Source organism: Eupeodes corollae, chromosome 1, assembly GCF_945859685.1.
Source record: "Eupeodes corollae chromosome 1, idEupCoro1.1, whole genome shotgun sequence".
Classification (NCBI taxonomy): domain Eukaryota; kingdom Metazoa; phylum Arthropoda; class Insecta; order Diptera; family Syrphidae; genus Eupeodes; species Eupeodes corollae.
This window is the reverse complement of record NC_079147.1, coordinates 290,929,431-290,947,347: the sequence shown is the minus strand read 5'-3', so window position 1 is coordinate 290,947,347 and position 17,917 is coordinate 290,929,431. Positions and strand designations below refer to the sequence as shown.

General features: G+C 30.5%; 2 protein-coding genes across 3 annotated transcripts in view; both read right to left on the bottom strand.

The window, feature by feature from the left end:
* Window positions 1-17,917, bottom strand: part of LOC129939967 (high affinity cationic amino acid transporter 1-like) — an 86,319-nt gene that overhangs the window by 29,882 nt on the left and 38,520 nt on the right. The window contains exon 1 of one of the 2 annotated variants that reach the window (XM_056048176.1): window positions 7,091-7,338. The exons of the other annotated variant lie outside the window; for it this stretch is intronic. The gene's annotated coding sequence lies outside the window, so the exon portion shown is untranslated. Of the gene's footprint in view, window positions 1-7,090; window positions 7,339-17,917 lie in introns of those variants that run through there. 2 annotated transcript variants of the gene reach the window in all.
* The window catches only part of LOC129939968 (cationic amino acid transporter 2-like), a 93,985-nt gene that overhangs the window by 37,561 nt on the left and 38,507 nt on the right, over window positions 1-17,917 (bottom strand). The window lies entirely within an intron of this gene.

The following is a 17,917-nucleotide window of genomic DNA, read 5'->3' as shown; positions in this document are numbered from 1 at the left end:
AAATTTCAGAAATGCTACTAAAATTGGTACAAATTAGTTTTCGACTAAAATCTATTTGACAAAACTCGATTTTAAAACTAAACTTTATATAAAAAATATTGTTGGTAATTTTAAAAGTTTTAAGAAAAATTCAACTAACAACTTTTTTAACCCAACACGAAAATCTACAAACTTTTAAGTAAGGCAAATCGACAGATGGGAAGTTATCAGTGTGGGTCGCATCCCAGCCTCTTTTTTTTATAAAAAGACACCGTCGTTTCAATTCTTCTTAAAAATGTTCTATATGTCAAAAACTTTATTCTTCGTTGCATTAAATTGTTCTTGTGGAACTACAATCTTCAAGATGATTTTTTTTTGTTTTGTATTTATAACTGTCTTAAAATCACGGGTTTGGATTCTAGAGACCTTGAAACTTCGAAAAATTTTAAAATTTTCATTTCCACAAATTGGACTGATTACTATAACTTGCAATGGAAAGTTTAAAATTAAAGAATGATCCAAAAAAATAATCGACTGAATTAATCTGAAATTTGCTCAAGGCCCACTGTTTTAACCTATATACAATTTATTGTCAAAAAATACAGTAACTGTCTTGGTGGTAATTAAAAACTTAAAATTTTGTATAGCAATAAATTAAATGTATTTTGTTTGCGAATTTATCTAACCCTAAACTTAAAATTATTCCATGCTAGTTTTTTAGTTTTCTCAAATATTTACTCAAACAATTATCAGTGCAAAAGCGTGTTATGTTAAATAAACTAATAAAAAAATAACTTAATTCATAAACAAACAATTTCGTATCCATACGTTGAAGTAGTTGGTTATAATTTGAGTCTAATTTGAATCAATTAGCATCTCACTTTTTTTGGAATCTTTTTGTGAGGCATATCATTAGTTTAATGCTCGTAGATTATGAAATTCCCTGAATGAAATGAAAAGGCAAATTTTTTTAAATGCTAATTAATTCACATCATTATCAAAACTTTGTATGGGTAAAGATAGTTTTGGTTTTTGAAATATTTATGGCATTTTAATCTTTTATTTTAGATATCAATGAACTGTGAGATTAAGATCCTTATGTATCTGCATTAAATTCATATAAATTGGTTCCACTTCAACATATATAAGGATACATTATTATAACTACAAGCATTATATAACTTTTGTTTAACAACAAATTTTGACATAGGTTAACTATCAGAATAACATTTTTATTTAAAAAAAACATCTCATAATTGAATAACTCAAATCAGACATGAATTATTTTTGTTATCTCACTTTACATTGTTGGGTTAAGTGCGTCGTCTTATCAGTCCCAAAAAAAACACAACATTTCATTCAATTTGATTGCTACTAATTAATTTATTCACGAAATAGACGGATTGGCGAGAAGCTTAATAATTATGTATGTATGTATTAATAAATTCCAAAAAAAAAACAAAATTTTAATTTTTTTGCCAAAAAACTATAGCAGAGATAAGATGAAACAAAAAGACAATATTATGCCTGATACGAGCGCGCGTCCTATTTACAAGGTCAAATAACTGATTTAAAAAAAGACAAATTAATGATTGGAGTTCATAGACCCCTTTTTAAAATGTTGTCTGTCCCCAATATCAATATTTTGTATTGACAAATTTAGCTCTATATTTAGATTTTATTTTATGTTAAAATTTTGTTTTTATTTATTTTTTAATTCTTTTGATACTTCGTATATTGCTAAAAATTATGTCAATATATTGATAAATCAATTGATGAATGACAACACTTTATCAAATTAATGTCTTTCTGCTAAAATCCTTAAAATAAATGATAAGTGATTGTGACATTTTTGGTAGTGAAATGTGATTTTCCCTGAACTTTTTGCCTGTAGAAAGTGATTTTATTCAATTCAATTTGACTTCACGATTTCCAAATAGAATTTTCAAAATGATGGTGATGAAATTTTGTAGTGATTTCACACAATATATCGAAATAAAAGTTACCAATTGGTTGTCAAAATTGAAGTGTCGTAGGCTTTGTTGGTCACAATAATGTTTTTTTTCCTATTTAGAGGAAAACAAGATAACACAATTTTGCAGTGTTTTTGTTAGCGTTAGGGAAATCACTTCATAATATCAGAGAAACGACATATTTTTTTAAAAATCACTACCAAACTATTGTTGTGACAGTTATTTAGATCAATAAATCAATTAACTCCGCCCTTTATTAAATTACAATTACTAAAAATGTGTTTGAGTTTTTAAGAAAATTGGAAACAACTACTTCCTAACTAACTTCAGATTTTGACTCCGAGGTTTGAAAAGAACATAGCAACAATTCGACAAAACCACGAAAACCCTGATGTGCTAGTATCTTTACCATAAACACACTTTAATATTTGTATTTCAATATCTATGTACCCAATATATTTATTTCAAGGATTCATTTCATAACCAAAAATTACTTTCAAGTCGTTTTGTTATTTCCTTTGAAAACTGTTTTACCATCAATGGTTGAGCGTTTCTTTAAAATGCATAAAGATTTTTTAGACATCCTACAAAGCTTTTAGTTATTATTAAAGATAGGAATTATAGATGCGGAAAGCCATAACGAAATTAAATAAAACAACTTAATCAGTTAAGGTAGCCTCAATGTTCATTTCAAATTAATGTGATAGAGTTCTGAAAAATGCAATTTGATTCAAAGGAACAAATGCATGACAGTGTTTTTTAGTAATTTTTTATTAAAAAAAAACAGTATTTTGTAAATCAAGAAATAATTTTGTCAAGATATTCAAGTCAAAAATTAGTTTTTACCAAATTTTTAGTTCTAAAAGAAATGTTAGGCTTTTATTTTTTTATAAAAAGACACCGGCGTTTTGATTTTGAAAAACTTTATTCTTTGTTGCATTAAATTTTTCTGGAGAAACTAAAATCTTCAATATGATTTATGTTAGTTTTGTATTTATAACTCTCTTAAAACCACAGATTTAGATTCTAGAGACCTTAAAATGTCTTTCATTAAAAATATCCTAGACCTATTCCACCACAGGTTATTATATACAGTCTTATTGGTTTTAAGTTGGTAGCACTGAAATTTGACACCTATCAAACTATGCTGTCATTTGAAGTGTCATAATTGTTTGTTAAACATCTGCCATTAACGATAATAAGTCGCTTAGATATCGAATAACGCTTTAAAATTATTAAAACTTAAAACAAAAATAAGAAGAGGCTGGGATGCGACCCATACTAATAACTTCCCATCCCGTCTATCGATTTGTCTTGCTTAAAAGTTTGTAGGTTTCCGTGTTGGGTTAAAAAAGTTGTTAGTTGAATTATTCTTAAAAAATTTAAATTACCAACAATATTTTTCATATACTGAAATAGTTTAGTTTGAAAATCTAGTTTTGTTAAATAGAATTTTAGTCGAAAACAAGTTTTTACCAATTTTAGTAGCATTTCTTAAATTTTTACAAATTGGATGAATGCAACTAATTTGAGAGATATCAAGAACCGAACATCAATTTTTACCAAATTTGCGTACTATTTTTTGTAGATTTTATTTTTTTTATGAAAAAACGGACTACTGTTGGATTAAAAAAAAAATACTCAATATCGAAAACAATATTTCTCTGAAATAAAAAAAGTTTTAAGACAGTATTTTTAATTCTTAAAAACCAATTTGAGTCGAAAGTAAATTTTTACCAAATTTTAGAATTGTTTTTTTTTAAGGTTTTTACTTTTTGCAAAAAAATTTGTCAATTCGATTTTTCTCAAAATTTTACTGAATGTTGACAACAATATTTTCTAGAAGATAAAACTAGTTTAAAGCCAATATCTCGAAGTTTTGAAAAGATATGTGCGTCGAAAATCAATTTTTACCAACTTTGAGCAATGTTTTTTGTAGTTTTATTTTTTTAGGAAAGAAACGGACTGTTGGATTTTTATAAAAGAAAAAACTACTGAATATTGAAAACAATATTTTTATGCAATAAAAAGAGTTTGGAGACAGTATTTTTAATTTTTGTAAAGCTATTTGAGTCGAAAGTTCATTTTTACCAAGATTTAGTATTGTATTTTTTTTTGTATTATTATTATTTCTTGTAAGTTTAAATTAGCTGTAAGACATAATCTTTAATTTTTGAAAAAATATTTGAGCTGAAAATCAATTTTAACAAACTATGTTAACAACAATATTTTTTAAAAGATAAAAATAGGTTTTTTATTATTTTTTTGTTAAGGTTTATATTTTTTGTTAAAAATGTCAATTTGATTTTTCTCAAAATTTTAGTTAGTTAAAAACTTTATTTTTCCTTGCACAAAATTGTTTTGGAGATAAAATCTTTTATCCGTAAAATTTTCGATGTGACAATTTTTTTTTCTCACTTTTTTTATTTATAAAAAAACCGTTATTTGGATTTTGTTCAAAAAATATATTTGTTTGGTATCACGTTACAATAAATTATATAAAATTTAATTCAAGTCTCTAGCGTTTTTGGTTCGTAAGATATTTAGGGTTAACCAAAATTTTCACCTTTTTTTAAACTGCTATGGTAAAAAAAAACCACCCACGCAATTTTCTTGAGAGCCCTTTCTGCATCTTTCTGCATCTTTCTGCCTTATTATCTGTATAACAAAATTTATTTAAATTCGATTTCTCTTCTAGTTCTTGAGCTATGGACAACGAAAAAAACATTCGGACGTACGAACGTACTTTCACACGCACGCGCAGACATCTTTCTAAACATCTTTTATTTCGACTCTAGGGACCTTGAAACGTCGAGAAATGTTAAAATGTTCAATTCGACAAATCGGACCCATTACAATGACTTCTAATGGGAAGTTAATATTTCAAACGTATAGACTTGTAGGTGACAACCTGCTATGAAATTGTAAAGAAATTTGAAGGTGGAAGTGTTACTGATGTCGTTAGGCTTGTAGGGCTACCCAAAATACTGTCTTTACGCGTATAATTTTTTAACTCATAACCAATGAAAAACCAACATTACTCAATTCATGGCTGGAATACCGTCGAAAATGTGTGAAATTGTGGTTACCATTACTTTACAGCAATGGCATGTGTGAATTATACTATGGGTCTTGTTGAAAAAAAGGCGAGAAATTTTTTGAGAAGAAATTTAGACATGTCATTGCTTTAACGAAAGAAGCTAAGGCTAGGCAGGTCCTGTTTTAATTTTGTATGTGAATACCAGAAAATAACTTATCTATTTATTCACATTATTCGGCTTCAGTTGTAACTAAATAAATAGACTAGAAAGTGAATTTTAAGGAAGTACAGTTGATTAAAAGTTGTCAAACGAAAGTGAATAAAAGTATGATATTTCAATAAATTAGAGATCCCTCTTAAACCTCCTTGGATTTAACTATTACCTATATTTACATGATTTACATACAAATTTTGGAGAATTTAATAAAAATAAATCTGAGTTCAAGGTTCACTCAGGTATATAAAATATATTTGAATGCTCTGCTCAGAGGTCAGTGCACGTTCTCTACGTTAAAAAGTAATTTTAAAGCCGATTTGGTCAATAATCCCACTGTAACTGAAGATATTTTCAAGTACTGCTCAAAGCTTCTAAAGAATTTTTAATATTTTCATAGCGTTAACTAAAATATTTTAACAACAACTATTTTTGTATTCACATAAATTGAAGCTAAAGCTGAAAAAATAGGATATTGCTAACTTTTTAAAAACCTTTTTACTAGAAAACAAACGTTTTTGTTTTGTTTTGCTTTCACCTAAAACCTAGGTCTTATTTGTATTATTTATTTATTTGCAAGGCCCTGTTTTTTACACTTAATGGGCAAAGTCCAAACTTTTGTAGTAGAATCAAATTTGTATCAAAAACATACGTTTTCGCCATAAAATCAATGAACAAGAATTGTTATTCATTCTAATAACAAGAGAATTCCTCTAGACTCTGTTCTGAAACCCTATTTTGAATATATGTATGTACATACCGAAGTTTTTAATAATTGGAAGCTCTATTTATGAAATCAGATATAGAATCTTAAACTAAGAATTGAAACCTTTTTTGTATAATTTGCAACACTAAAGAGGTTAGGCTGTACCCGTAGTATGATGGTTAGTGCGTTGGACTGTCATGCAAGGGTTCTTGGGTTCAATCCCTGCCTGTGCCACCTTAATTTAAAAAAAAAAATCATTTTCGCGGGTACTGCCTCTTGCGAGGAATTGACAAATCCTTCAAGAGTAATTCTTGTCATGAAAAAGTGCTTTCTCAAAACTAGCCGTTCGGATTCGGCCTTAAATTGCAGGTCCCTTCCATTCCTGACAACAGTACTCGCACACAGGAATGGTTGAGAGTTGTAAGTCACTAGGCCCTGGTTCACAACGGACTGTTGCGCCACCCCATTTGATTTTTTGAAAGAGGTTATCACTACTCTTAACATGTTTAAAGTTGAAACACAGAGCGTGCTTAGAAAAATAGGGAAGAATTTAAGAGGAGTGTTACAAATTTCAATATTTGAATGAGAGGGAAATACAGAATTGGATAAAGCATTCCACATTCTCGTTGTGCGGTAAAAAAAGAATCTCTTTACTGAACAGTACGTCCAAAATTGAGCTCAAGTTAAATTATTGGAGCATAAAAAAACCTGAAAAAATTTCTCTGACATGTTTGACCTTTTGACTGCAAATTTTGTGAACTTAAAATTCCTGGCCTTAATAATTCTAATTTTTAAAATAAATTATTTCAACAAACAAATAAAAAAATTCAAACAAAAGAAATCATTTAAGTAGCTAAGACCAACCTTTAACAACATTTCACTTTTTACTCTTTTTCTCATGAAATAATTACATGAATGTTTAATTTTAATTAAACAAATTAAAAAATTATCCAAAAATCTACTTGACAACAATTTATTGTGTCACACGTTTATGTACTTAAGTCAATCTAAACGTGAATAAAATAAATTATTGAAACTCCACTCTCAAAGTTAACAAATAATAAAATTGCAAAATTACACAGCTTAAATAAGTATGTAGATATATTATTTTTTGCTATGCAGGTATAATTATTTTATATATGTATAAATGCATGCAAATAGTCAGTACAGGTACTTACCAATGACGACTTATTTAATATAACAACGAACTGACGAAAATTTAATTACCAACAATAATATTTTAATTCACCACGCGAATAAAACAATATTAAAATTTAAAAAAAAAAAACAACATGTAAAACGATTCAAATTTTTAATTTAAAAAAATAAAATATATAAAATTTTGTAATTAATCACATGCTATGTAACATTGTAAAATTTAACTCCATCATCACCATCAGTCTTTGTGTATTATATTCCATGTGGCAATGCGCCTTTTGAGGTACTTTAATGTCAGACAAGATATTAATGCATCGAAAAGTAGGTACCTATGTTATACCATTTAGACAAAATAATTAATAGACTGTCAATTATCTCTTTCTTGTTAGCCATTTCAATATACATATATATGTACTGTACATAATTATAAAAGCGTGGGTGGGGGATTCCTTGAAGACAAGTGTCAGTTTTACCGCTCATTAAGCCTCTTGGTCTCTATTTCTGGCACCTGATTGTTGTTTACATCGTAGAAAAGTCATGCAAACAGTCAAATCTCTCTAACTCGATTGAAGATATATTGACTTAAAAAAATACATTTTTATTTCATAAAATTATGTTTGTTGTAAAATAAACAACAAAAGTTTTAATAAAAACATTTGTAAGTGAGAACTGTTTTCACTTAAGTAACTAGTTACTAGTTAACTGCTTTCCTTTTTTTAAATTGAAATATAAGCAACTTGACAGTGTTCAAAACAAGCCAATTTTTTTCAAGTTGAAGATGTAGATATAACCTTTCTTTATTTTCTAAACTTTTTAGCTTATTGTATGAATTATAAAACGTTAAGAAGAGTAAATTTAACACTTTAATGTACGGTATTAGCGCATTTCTAATACTAGATTAAAAAGAGGCTGGAGACCCACACCGATAACTTCTGTCTGTCGATTTATCGTGCTTAGAAGTTTGTAGGTTTTCGTGTTTTGTTAAAAAAGTAGTCAGTTGAATTATTCTTAAAAATTTAAAAACTACCAACAATATTTCGCATAATAATGAAATAGTTTGATTTCGAAATTCGTTTTTGTTTACGAAATTTTTAGTTGAAAACCAATTTTTACCAATTTTTTTTAGGGTTTAATTTTTTATTGAGCTATGGACGACGAAAAAAAACGTCGCGAACGTACGTACACACGCACGCACAGATATCTTTCTAAAAATCTTTTATTTCGACTCTAGGGACCTTAAAACTGTTTTTATTTCACAGAAAATATTGTTTTCAATATTCAGTAGTTTTTCTATTTTTTTATAAAAATCCAGCAGTAAGTTTTTTTCATAAAAAATTAAATTGTGTTTTAGGTTTTTATTTTTTATAAACAAAACTTTTAACTTGATGTTTCTCAAAATTTTACTGAATGTTGAAAACAATATTTTTTAAAAGAAACAATTAGTTAAAAGCTTATATCTGAAAGTTATGAAAAGATATTTGAGTCGAAAATCAATTTTTATCAAATTTTGTTAAATTTTCTTTTAAGTTTTTATATTTTGTAAAAAAAAATGTCAATTCGATTTTTCTCAAAATTTCACCAGATGTTAAAAACGTTATTTTTCGTTGTACAAAATTGTTTTAGAGATGAAACCATTTTTTATTCGTAAAATTTTCGAGGTAACATTTTTTTTATTTATCATGTTTGGTATCACGGTAAAATCTATAATATAAAATTTAATTTAAGTCTCTAGCGTCATTGAGTCGTGAGATATTTTGGGTTAACCAAATTGTTCACATTTTTTCTACTGTCTATTATCTATATAACAAAATTTATTTGAAGTCAATCTGGTTCTTGAGCTATGGACGACGAAAAAAAGGCGCGACAGACGTACGAACATTCGTACACACGCACGCATAAACATCTTTCTAAAAATCTTTTATTCAGACTCTAGGGACCTTGAAACTTCGAGAAATGTCATCATTTTTAATTTTATAAATTGCACCCATTTCAATAACTTCCTATGGGAAGTTAAAAATAAAGTTCTGTTAATTGTGAACTCTTTTAAATCGTAAAACTCCTTTTGCATTGGTTGGATATCATAAAGGTTAGCTCATTTCATATTTTCAAGTTGGCAGCGCTGGTTTTTGCTGCCTGTCAAACTCAGATGTCATTTAAGGGACATAATAAAGACATATTTTAATAATAATTTCATCAGGGATGATGAATATTTTTGTAATGTTAATGCTGTTTAGTTGTAAAGATACATAATTAACGCTTATGGGGCTCTGAAAATTAACAGGTGATCGAAAATGTGCCTCTTGGTCTTGTGTTTGGTGCACTCTATGGATGATCCCTATTTCTTATAGACAAACAATTGCAGCCAATTTGGAGCAATATAGTTGAATAAAACCTGACGGAATACTAAAGATTATAATTGGGACGATATTTAGTTCTAAAAACCCATAAAACACCATTGAAAGCGAAGTTTCAAGTTTTCGTTACGTCAATGGGTGCCCAATTTAATAGGTCTCCCAAATCATTCGGACATTTTTAGAATTTTATCTGTGAGGCCACGTTAAATAACGTGTTGAAGCGAATAATCGCCGAATTCTAGACGAATTTAAAACCAACATTACACAAGTCATGGTCTAGAAAAACTTTAATAAATGTACCTCTGTATATTTACTTTCTAAGTCGAAAAATGAATGACCCATGCACTATGCCACTATATGAAACTTTGGTATTTGTATATCGAAGCTTAAATAAAGTCTTACCTTACGTGAATAATAGAGATTTTGATATTGAGTTTTATTAAAAATTAAAAAAAAAAAACATTTAGACTCTCATAAAATTCCTAGTTTACTAAACTTTCTATCAAAATTCGTTTTTTTTTTGTATTTAAATTAATTTCTTATGTATACAATTTTAATATTTTTTATGTTTTTAGTTTACAGTTTTTAAGTCCAAAAATATTTACCTCATTTTAAAATTTCAAATCTTTCGTTCCATTTTTAAAATAAAATAAATGTTCAAAGCTGTAGGAGAGAGGGTAGACAGAAAGACGAAAGTTATGTTTTTATTACGCCGTATTTGTAAAATTTACTTAAAACACTAGACAAAAATTTTAAAACAAAATGGCCGTATAATTTTGAATTATAATAAGAACGTATTTCCCCAAAAGTAGCAAATTGTAAATCACAATAATAGTTTATTCAGACTTCGAAATATCAGAAATTCTTTCATTATTAAAATGCTTGATTAGCTACATAACTCGGGTTAAACACTCAAATACCAATAACAAATGAACAGTATACGTTTTTTATAAATTATTCTAAAACACTTTTTCCACAAAACGTATTGAATTCCAATAGTATACATTTCTCTCTTCAATTTTCGTAATGGGAGTCTGCACTGTAAGACACAAGAGAGTTTACTCACAACACCAGCTGCTTGAAGAGCTTGCTTATAGAAACATTTGAACTTGAATGCAAACACAAAACAAAAAATGTTAAAGACTTGAATGCTAAAAGTGTACATTGGAAAAAGCCTTCTACGTCATTTTAACACTTTAAGCTTTTAAACTGTCTTAACTCTTTCTTAACTTAACTGAAAGTAAACTCAAGGAAATACAAATTTTGTATTACTTACATACCGTAACCTATAACTAAACATATAAAATTTAATTAGCTCTATATGCATAAATAATAATAATATAAAGTTGTCGACAACAGCTGTGACGTGCTATCGAGTCGTGCTGGTGCTGGTGCTCTGCCCTGCTAAACTCGTACTCCACTATGCGCCTTGATGTGATTTGACTTTCAATTAAATAACTCGTAGCCGGCCATAACATAGTTTGAATGCGGAATTTCAAATAGTCGATTAACTTTTGGATGTATTATGACATTGACGTGACCCAAAGATGGTTGAATCAGACTAAAATCGGTTTTGTCATACCATAATTAGATTTCACCAATAAATTCCACTCTTCCTATGGAGCTATGTATGTATTTGTATTTGTGTTTATAAAATTTTTGCAAAACATAAATAAATGAAATTAAATAGAAAACAATTCGGATTCGGACCTAATACATGCCTAGCGGTTTTCCATAATTTTACATTCGCAGAACAACATATAAAGGGTGTTTTTTAGAGGTATAGAACTTTTGAATGGAGAAAAGCAAAGACGATTTTTTTAAATTGACATGAAATGCGAATGATTATCTTCTAAAATTATAGTTCAAATATGACTTCTGGCATATGACCGACAGGCTTAGGTGTAGTCTAATCGAGGATTTTTTGTCTAATATTTGTAGCCATATATGGGATATAACGTGGTTAATTTTGTTTTCCAAGTGGTCACTCATTTTGAGCTCATCGGCTTAAACAAGTGACTTCACATATCCCCACATAAAATATGGAACCTACTCGGTATCAAATCGGACGATCTTCGAGGCAATTCTTGGGTCCCTAACGAGAAACTATGTGGTTACGGAAACTCTAGATCAAATTTGCTGAAAATTTGCTTTGTCTGACAGCTCAACAGCTGTAAAAAAGTCAACAAACAAAATAAATTTGCTTTTTGAGGGACTCCCATTGGTTATTATAGGTTGTGTAAGCTACTTCCTCGATAAACTTAATTTTTTCGATTTCAAAATTCACATTTTTTTTATTTTGAGAAAAATGACAGTTGCTAATGACAGAAGTGCCAATTTAGTAATATCATATTGTAAGTATTATTCAAAGCAACCTCGAAGCAGGCCCAACTTAACGCAGACGAAGCCGAAGCTGATGCCTGTTTGTGTTTCAGCCATAAGTTCTTTGGATTGTCATGCCAAAGGTCTTGGGTTCAATCCCTACCTGTCCATCTTAAGTTTTTTTTAACGGTTATTGCCTCTTGCATGGAATTGAAAAATCCTCCAAGAGTAATTCTTGTCATGTAAAGTGCTTTCTCAAATAAACCGTTCGGAATCGGCTTTAAACTGTAGGTCCCCTCGAACCCTGACAATATTAATCGCACCGCTGTTGAGAGTTGTAAGGCCCTAGTTCTCAATGGACTATTGCGATACCTAATTTGTTTTTTAACAGTCTACCAACATACACTTGAGGTTTCTCATCAGTCTAAATACTGCAGATCAGATCAAGGAAATCAAATATCTCGGATCATATATTTAAATTTATATTATTTGAAGTTTACAGCAAAGTTACCATTTGATCATTTTGCTCTTTTTTTAGACTCAAGATCCGAAGGAAAAAGTGGAGGCGATGGGAGCTGCCTTCCAGCAAGTGTACAAGGTGAATGTTAGCATTCGCCCCAACCACGACTTGGAAAACAGAACCCTACTCAATCACTTTTACCTTCGAAATGATATGACACAATGGCGATCTGAGAACCGCGGTTCAATGACGATTCCTTAGCAAATGCCATAATCGCCGAACAAACGGGACCAAGTCCTTTGTTAGTGTAGAAGATTAAGCTTCAGCTCATTTTCTATTCAATAAAAAATAAAAAGTCAGCAGGTTACCGACGGAAGCCATTGACATTTACACCACACTCGTCAATAATGCACTGAATAATGCATATTATCCAGTGCATTGGAAGACCGCAGTGGTTCATCCTCTCCCGAAAAAGGGGAAAGGACAACTCCAACCCGTCAAATCTTCGGTCGATAAGTCTTCTTCCGAGCATCAGTAAAGTATTCGAAAAGATCATTAATAAGGCTCTGACTAAGTGGGCTGCGGACAACAAAATATTTCCGGATAAACAGTTCGGGTTCAAGGCGATCATGACACAATTCATGCTGCGTCTAAACTCGTTTCTGATATCCAATGGAATAAATCAAAACAACAATGCACAGGTGCTGTCCTGGTTGATTTGGAAAAGGCCTTTATCACTGTATGGTTAGAGGGTCTTTACCTAAAACTGGGCAGACTTGGCATAAGCAAACCATTGTTGTATATACTTTCTGATATGGTTACCGGTAGAAAGTTTGTTGTCAAAAGTGGCAATGTAACTTCCACCACAACATTCTCAATTAAAAATGGTCTTCAACAGGGAACGGTGAATTCGGGGATTCTCTTCAGCATTTACAGCAGCGATATGGTAGGTAGCCTTAAAAAGGCAATTGCGTACGCCGACGGTCTTATTGCGTACAGAACGGCCTGAAAGGTTGAGGTTATTACAATTCTCTTGCAGCGTGATTTCGACAAGGTTCAGCGATATTGCGACGACTGGAAACTGAAAATAAATGTCCAGAAGTCAGAGACAATTCTGTTCCGGACTCCGTTGGCTGGGGCCACGAGGGATACGTGTAAGAATTGGCGCAAGATGGTCATCGTTGATCTTCACGGGCAGCCATTGGCGAGCAAAAGTGTAGTGAAGTACCTCAGTATCTGGTTAGATCAGTATTTATATTTCGACAGACATATAAATGCTGCTCTGACCAGGGCCAGAGGAGCCTTCGCTCTGACGAAACGACTGTTTTTTAGCAGTCGGCTTGACCCCAGAGTGAAGGTAATTTGCTACATGGCCCTAATACGCGCCGAATGATCGTTTATGGTTGTCCTGTGTGGTTCAACGTTGCCCCTTCCCAGATGGAGAAGTTTCGGGTGTTCGAGCGGCAGTGTTTACGACGCTGTACCGGCTTATATCGAACAGCCGAATCTTCTTATGTGCATTACTATTCCAACGAGGTCCTGTACAACGGGGCTCGATTTAGTCGTATTGACAATTTCGTGATAAAACTCTTTCGAGGTCACATTGCAAGAGCTATGTCTTCGACTAACAATTTATTTTTCGGGGCGGTCTATCCGAACGCATTTGAGAGTGTACGCTTGAGCGGCTTGTTTCCACCAGAGCCATTCCTCTTTTTAGACAGATTGGCAGTTTCGCTAATCTTCCACGTCAGACAACGAACCGTGGATAGGCAACTCCTGTACAATCGGGACGTAATGGCACAAGGCGGAGAATAGCTCCTTCGGTTCAGTAGGGCTGTTTTCAAACGGGACCAAACTGTTAGGTGAAGCAGGGGAACCTGTTTTGGTGACTTCAATCGGAATTTACATGGAATAAAAAAAATTAAAAATTAAAAATAAAAGACAACAAAATCTGAGAAACAAAAAACGTTAGATAGTTAGATTCGCTGCTGTGGTTGTTCTAGTTTTAAGTAGTTTATTTTTTATAGGTAGGATAGGTAGTTTTAGTTAGCTTTAAGTTTTATATTAACGACCTTATTTTAAGTAGTTTTTAATTAAAATCATAAAAAAGTATATTGAAAAGTATAATGAAATCATAAAAAAGTATATTGATATAAGTTTTTTCCAAATATTTTTTAATGAATAAAAAATAAATAAAATAAAATTGAAGTTCAATAGATCTAAGGTCCGAAAGACATTAGTATCTATTAAGTGTTATAGTTTAACTTAGAATGTCCGTATGGGACCATTAAGTTAGTTGTAAGTTGTGGTTATTTAGGCTAGTTTCATGAATTTTTGTCTAGCTTTAAGATAGGTTTAAGATTGAAGTAATAAAAATAAATTTGAAGAAGAGCTCTTTTTTTAGGTAAAAAAGTTGCCTATGTGTTTTGTCAAAGATACAGTTTTTTACACTTATTAATTTTATTTTCACGAAATTATGTTTCGTTTCGTTAAACACTTTCATTATTTTATCGATTACACACAAAATTAAATAAATATTAAGCTTTATGTTATACATAAACATAATTAAAAACTTCATTTCCAGATAAATTAAAATGGCAATGTGGAAACACTGTTTTTATTGAAGTAGGTAGTTTAAAGTGATAATAAACTTTGCAAGACAAAATGTCACCTGGAGAGAATTCGGCTAAACTTTATTTTTTGACTAGCAAATTTGGTAGTTTATACCTTTCCATCTGTGTAAGATGATTGTTCTGAAATCATATTTTTTTCTCAAAACTTATTATCACTTCAAAAAACATGTAATTCAATCTTGAACTTTGTGACAAATTCTTATTTATTTAAAAATATACAACGGAATTTGAATATTACAAAAAAGTCGGCAGAAATGTAAGTTAACATTTTTTAAAATCCTTAAATCGAGAATTTAAATGCTTTAATCAATACCTATAAAGGAAACACGCAAGTAAGGCATAAATGAATATTTCAACGGCTTTCATGGAGCAGCATACGCACTTGGCCAAATCCTTCTCTCCAAAGGGAAATAACTATAAGGAATCCCACAAAATGTTGTAGGAAAAAAATTTCAAATCCTTAAATGCAAATGGACCACCAACGAAATCCACACGAGAGTGGAAAAGGTTAAATAATAAATAATTATAATTTAGTCGCCAAAAAAATATTTCTTATTCATATTCATTTGCAAAGATTTATGTATTTATTACGTAAAAAAACTTATACAGAACTAAAATTCCTTAAAACAAGCCCGAGGAGGCCCGTTTATGGAGTAACCATTGGACTAAAATGAAGAAACTATTGTACAAGTTTGGTGGATTGAAGATAAGTAACGTTTTCAGCTATGGTGGTGAAGACAAAAGTAAGTTGGTTTTAGTTTAAATAAAATAGTCATTTATATTTCCTTTGAACATTTATTTATTTGTATGAAGAAATACTAGCCCTTTTATCAGCTCGGATAAAATAATAGCCCTACAACCAACTCCTAATTCTACAACTGCATCACAATCTCGAAATAATTAAAATTAAGACTCCAAGCATGAAAATATGTACATGAAAGTTCAGCATAAAAAGTATAAACGGGTCTCACGTCAAGGAGTCTGTCCTTCTTGCGGAAGATCAGGTGTAGCTACAGGAGAGGTTGTTGACTGTGCAAACGGGCATACAAGCTGTACTTGACTCTATGAACAAGTCAATAATTGAAGTCAATGACACCTTGAAAGCCCTGTGCACGGTTATTGCAAATACAGGCAGTGTCGTCCATAGCTGAAAAACCAGAAGAGATATCGACTTCACATAAAAGGGCTCTCAAGTAAATTGCGTGATTGGTTTTTAAACCAAAAAAAAAAATCAAATGTGGTGGCGCAACAGTCCGTTGTGAACCAGTACCTAATGACTTTCAACTCTCTACCATTCCTGTGTGCGAGTACTGTTGTCAGGAATGGAAGGGACCTACAATTTAAGGCCGAATCCGAACGGCTAGTTTGAGAAAGCACTTTTTCATGACAAGAATTACTCTTGAAGGATTTGTCAATTCCTCGCAAGAGACAGTACCCGCGAAAATTATTTTTTTTTTTAAATTAAGGTGGCACAGGCAAGGATTGAACCCTAGACCCCTTGCATGCCAGTCCAACGCACTAACTAAAATCATGCCACGGGTAACCATAGCAGTTTAAAAAAGGTGAACATTTTGGTTAACCCTAAATATCTCACTCCCCAATGACCAATGATTTTGTAACGTGATACCAAACCAGTATATTTTTGGAAAAAATCCAATTAATGTTTTTTTTTATAAATCAAAACAAATTGAAAACTAAATTTTTCACCTCGAAAAGTTTACGAATAAAAAATGATATCATCTCCAAAATAATTTTGTCCAACGAAAAATAATAATTGACAGTTTTTTTGACAAAAAATAAAAGCCTAAACGAAAAAATTAATAAAAGTTGGTAAAAATTGGTTTTCGACTTAAATATCTTTTCAAAACTTTGAGATAATCGCTTTAAACTATTTTTATCATTTAAAAAATATTGTTGTCAATATTCAGTGAAATATTGAGAAAATTCGAATTGACAGCTTTTTTACAAAAAATAAAAACCTAAAAAAAAAATTAATATCACTTTGTAAAAATGTACTTTCGACTCAAATAGCTTTAAAAAAATTAAAAATATTGTCTCCAAACTCTTTTTATTTCACATAAAATATTGTTTTCGATGTTCCGTAGTTTTTTTTTTGTAAAAATCTAACAGTCCGTTTTTTTTGCTAAAAAAAATAAAATCTACAAAAAATAGAACGCCAAACTGATGTTCGGTTCTTGATATCTCTCAAATTAATTTCATTCATCCAATTTGTAAAAATTTAAGAAATGCTACTTAAATTGTAAAAAACTTGTTTTCCACTAAAAATATCTTTAACAAAACTAGATTTTCAAGCTAAACTATTTCTTGATATGAAAAATATTGTTGGTAATTTAAAAAGCAACACAAATCGACAGACGGGATGGGGAGTTATCAGTGTGGGTCGCATCCCAGCCTCTTTTTTTATAATTGAATTCAAAATATTTGTAATTGCTTTTTATTTCTTGCTAAATATCTTCCTTCATTCGGTTTCGGATTTAACCGAAAAGCCCAACACACAAAGGAAACGAAATAAACAATACAGAATTTATTCAAATTGACACCTAAATAGGTGTTACTTAAAATAATCAACAAAAATTTGATAGTCAACTATGACTATCCTGACCTTACACAGACGTAAGTTAAAGTAGGATTTGGCTTTATTGTTGTAACGCAAACAAATGTAGATCTAATCTGGTTCCAATGGAACACGGCTCATGTTAAAATGCCAAAACAAATTTTAAGTAAATCACTTTACAGCTGATATAATGGCTGCGGTTTGAAAATGTTTGTCCAACTGAAAGTTCTATGCCTCTAAAAAAAACACCTGTTATAAACAAACATAACAATCCTTAAAATATTTACCTATATTTTTGTCATGCTTACACTCACCTATTTATAGTTTCTAAACTTATATTTACCAATATTTTTGGGGTTGATGATGGTTAACAAAAAATCTGTATATAAAAGTGACTATATTTATGATAACCTATATAAAACAACTGTCATACGGACCATTGCATTATAGAATAGATAGAGGAACTCTAGGGGCCATTACTAGTCAATTAAAATTAATTGAAA